At 30.5% G+C, this 5,000-nt stretch overlaps 1 protein-coding gene across 2 annotated transcripts in view; it reads left to right on the forward strand.

Annotated features, from left to right (window-relative positions):
• Positions 1 to 4,629: 4,629 nt before the first annotated feature.
• The window catches only part of LOC137646019 (prostaglandin reductase 1-like), an 11,143-nt gene continuing 10,772 nt past the window's right edge, over positions 4,630 to 5,000 (forward strand). Inside the window, exon 1 of one of the 2 annotated variants that reach the window (XM_068379148.1) lies at positions 4,630 to 4,732. The gene's annotated coding sequence lies outside the window, so the exon portion shown is untranslated. Of the gene's footprint in view, positions 4,733 to 4,798; positions 4,871 to 5,000 lie in introns of those variants that run through there. The other variant, XM_068379149.1, reaches the window with a different exon arrangement.

The raw sequence follows: 5,000 nt of genomic DNA on the forward strand, positions 1-5,000 counted from the left end.
TTATTTATTAGGCATCTTGAAGGGTTTAGTTTGAGTTATTTCAAATGTTTGCTACCCATAAGACAAGATGCTAATAAAATCGAATATTTCTATGAACAATTTCTGACATAGGAAAAGTCAACAAGCAAGCCTTTTACAAATAATTATGTAGTCAGAACCCCATAACCAAGCAGGCTTTTTACGAACAGCTTGATAGTTGTATCACCATTAATGAACGAGTGATTTCTGATTTAGTGCTCACTTATTTTTTGGCTTTCTGTGGTTTTTTAGCTTACGGTGAGAGAGTCCTAACAGTTGCAATGTGATATATATCGATATAATTATAATGCATTGAAAATGTATGAGATGTAATTATCATACGATGAAATTATCATAATAAATTACCACGATAAAATTACTGCGATGAAATTACAGTGAATTGTTTTAGTTGCTTCCAGGCAGTATGTTAATACCTCAATGTCCATAAACTACAGTTTTTTAGATATGCCAATTTTGTGGCTTCAAGAATTTTTTTTTTTTTTTTTTTTTTTTAGGTTAGGCCAAGGAAGATGGCATAGTATCAAGAATGAGTACCCTGCTTCTAATAAGTCTTCTTTTGAATGCCATGCTATTCAGGTAAAAAGTGATTGCGAAAGGTTAAGAAATTCTATCCATGTTCCATCGTAATGATAGTCTACATTTATATAAGGCTAATTAAGACTTCAAGTATCTTCTTACCATCAAGGCTAAGATATGGGAAAACCATAGGAAAGCCTCTTTTCTGTTCGTTGGTAACTCCAATGCTCATCATTGAGTTAAACATTAATGAGGCCTCGCACAAGTTTGGTAATTTTTGGAAACTAATATTCTCTGATTCTCAGTATATATTACATGTAAGATTGGGCCTCTAATAGAGTATCCTAATCATGCTTTAATTTCTTTAGCAATTAAGCCTAAGAAAGTAATATATATATATATATATATATATATATATATATATATATATATATATATATATATATATATATATATATATATATACATATATATATATATATATATATATATATATATATATATATATATATGTATATATATATGTATACATATATATATATATATATATATATATATATATATATATATGTGTGTGTGTGTGTGTGTGTGTGTGTGTGTGTGTGTGTATTCTTAATCAGATTAAAATGCCAGTTTTACTAATCTTTTCCATTTAAATTTATTACATTTTCACGAAGAAGATAACCTTATTGTTCTTTAAAATAACATATTTTGTTAGCACATTTGATAGAATATTTCTTTCTGGGTGTGTAACTATCGTATCACAGGCAAAGTCTGGCTCAATGATAATTATACCCATACTTATCTAAAGGAAAAAACAGAGGAACGACTATCACATATTGTAGCTTTCACTCAAAGTTCATACTTCAGCTGAAAGTGAATAAGATTTCATAATAATAAAAAAAAAAAAACTTTTCTGGTACAATTTAGAACATGAATTGTGGGTCACCTTCAAAAATGAACTCTTTTGTTGCTGACTTAACAGCTGCTCTTTTGCTTAAACCAGATGGTTCTGTTGTTCACCAAGCTAAGCAAATTCATCTTTTTTAACTGTTGCATGAGACCATATTTACCGTTATTATGAAGCTATACTGATTATTTAGATATTTAATCTTGGAATATTAAGAAATTTGGGTTATTTATCTTCTGTAGTTTATTCTTTACTTCCCCGTCACTCTCCCACATTGCATTTCTTTCCAAATAAGGGTCTTAGTGACTAAAACATTCTTATATACCCACTACGGTGCTGTTTAATTTGTATTCATAGTAAAAACAAAAAATGGTCTTCTCGTGTTTCCATATCTCTTAAAATGAATTTGCTATTCATTCACTATAAGTTTGAATAGAATTTACTCTCTGGTACTGGTGTTTGGGCAATGTCCGGTATTGTGTATCTATCACATCGGCATTTTATATCTTTGTGCCTATATGAGATTGATAGCAAAAAAGTAAGCATTGTGCATTAGTTGATGCATTTGGCGTCTAATCCTTTCATGTGTGCTTTACCTAAACAACTAGATGTTTTTTAGTGCTAGTTTTGGCAAATAAATATTTTTCCTTTTTTTATTGGTTATGTTAAATGTTTTACTATATTTATCGAACCTTGAACTTGGTTCTGGTTTCTGAACACTGGACTTCAACATACATGAGCTTCAATTACCTTGGGTTATGGTAAATTCATGCATATTTTTCACATAGTATCAATAGATTTCTTGATTCTCTCCAAATAGATATAAAGGTTTTAAACAAAATACATTTTGAAAAAAAAAACTTGAATTTAGATATACACATTAAAATATGTTGACAAAAATATGTGGTAGCTAACTATAAACTACTTAGTAAAGCATAATTAGGCATCAAATCTATTTGCCCTATGACCCCATTTAAGGTAAGTTATCCTTTGTGTATTCCTTGGATTGGATTTTATTGCATGGATATGATTTTTTCTCATCACAGTTATAAAGTTTCCCGGCTATTTATGTCTTCGATCCTCTAGCTTTCCTTTGTTTCTTGTATCGCTTTGTCCCTGTTAATGGCTCAAACCAAAGGTGAGATAACTCATAACAGCTTGAAATAGACCATTACTGAGAACCATTTCAATATTGTAATCGTCTTTACGAGTTTGTGGGAGATGACCAAACATACAATGTAAAGACTCGCGGGTTGAAGGGCTGCAGTCTGTGTCAAAGTTTTAGGAGTTTGTTTTTAATTATTGCTTAATTGTAACTATTTTTTTTTCTCTCTCGGTTCACAAAAATTCAGACTTGCTATAGTGTTTTCCTATAATCAAAACAGTGATTCTGTTCATATAAAATTTTCCTTTCTTGATGATCATTGAATTCAAAAATGCTTTCTTTTTATATAATATATCCATTAAAATCATCTTCTCGCCATTTCAATGGATGTTTTTAACCAAATTCAAGGGAATGAATTGGGAAATTTAATAATAGATAAAGCATATAGAGTTACCTTTTCCTGAAATGCAGGGCAAAGTACTAAGTACACAATGTTGTGAAATCTATTATTCATAGCCCTTCTAAAAATCCTATTATACTTTTGATAAAATTTATGGGTTATATAAATAATAGTTTTAAAAAACGAACTATCTCATTCCCATATTTGAATGGATCAAGAATATTCACTTAAATTAAAGCAGGTAGCATCACGCCCACAAACATTGAAGTAGCCGAAGCGGAAAAGGGAATTAACTACGCCATGTAAGACAACCAAAACTACTAATAACAGGAATGAAGTTACGTGCGGAAGACAAGGGTGGTTTAAGCTTCTCTCTCTCTCTCTCTCTCTCTCTCTCTCTCTCTCTCTCTCTCTCTCTCTCTCTCTCTCTCTCTCTCTCTCTCTAAGCGTAGTATTATTGTCCCATTTTCCAACTGCCAAACATGTTTCAATTATAATTCAGTTTTTAAACACGTATCCAAAATTAATTTATGCTAAAATCACCGGATTATTGTACGTTCTTAAAATGTAAATATATATCTATAATCAGGAGCTATTGTTTAAAACAGAGAGGTTATATGGCTTTCTGATCAACAATCCTGATCAAATCATTTTCTTGCATTGCAATTTTATTCATTTCGGACAATTGTTATGTAGCGTGAATTATTACGCCCATGCATCAATACAAGAAATTTCAGTTTCTAATCAGGTTATCTGAAAGGACTGATATCTTTTATCTGTTTGGGTAGCTGATTTCCTTTATCCTAACACTTCTAAAGAGCAATTCACTAATGCACACCAAATATAGTTCAAAAGTCAAGATATTATCAGAGATAAGATATATGAAATTCATAGGTGAAATCCAAGTTCTTCGAGGGCAGGATACAATAAGCTCATAAACTTTTATACTGGTCTCTTGTCTCTGAGTTTATGCTTATTTCTTTTTCTATAGGAAATTTAAAATTTAATGTGATATTTATATGATTTCTAATATAAAATATTTAATTTAGTCTAATGTTTTTATCATATCAGTAATGATAACACGAAGCAACTTCTATAAGAACAAATCATTCATATTCATTTAAAGGACAAAGGATTAGGAGGCGGGATAAGGTAAAGGATGATTTTAAGAAGAAAGGTTTGGTAGACGAAAATTATTATTTATATATAGTCTGAGAAGATGCACCGAGGCAACTAGCCCCTAGTTTAGGAAGGCCAGTGGTGATGAATTAAGGGCCAACATATACCAATGATTAATATTGTTGAACACCATTTTCAAAAAATATTTATTTCGACGATTTTGATACGTACTCAATTTAAAGTTATATATAAATATGGATAATTTCAAATTAAATACAGATGAAAATTATCGAAATAGAAAATATTCATCTAGAGGATTTTTATATTTTATATTTACTTAATTTAGGTAGGAAAATGAATAATTTTCTAGAAATAGGTTTTAGATATATAAATACCTTTTATAAATCAGCTTCATTGAGTAATTACATTATTTCATAAAGAAAGCTATAAGAAAAAGGAAGTAACATGCTTCAGTAAGATGGTAAACACACGCACCATTGTTTTTCCCGGCAACGAAGATAAGTTATCTGGTTCCGAGATATGAGAGCTGAGGGGATTTATCTGTTATGGAGTACCCAGCCTGATTTCGTCGTCTCAGTGTGACTTGGTATTCTCGGGGTTGTGCACTAATAAGCAGGAAATTGTGAGTGTTTTCTCCATAATTTTTTGCGGATTTATAGGATACAGCAGTCTTGTATCCAAGTTGTGAATTGCTTGTGCTTAAGATTGCTTGGGGTTACGGTTTCAACATTTCTTTCTTTAAGTACAACTGTGACACTGTGTAAGGGCTTTTATTTGTCAAACTAACTATAATTTAGTTTTCATTTAAATTTTTTGTGTGTAACTTTAAAAAAATGTATTTTTTTAAGTGCAAATAATTCTAAGAGCATAAATGAAATGTTCCTGTCTTG

This window comes from Palaemon carinicauda, chromosome 8 (assembly GCF_036898095.1).
Source record: "Palaemon carinicauda isolate YSFRI2023 chromosome 8, ASM3689809v2, whole genome shotgun sequence".
NCBI classification, from domain to species: Eukaryota; Metazoa; Arthropoda; class Malacostraca; order Decapoda; family Palaemonidae; genus Palaemon; species Palaemon carinicauda.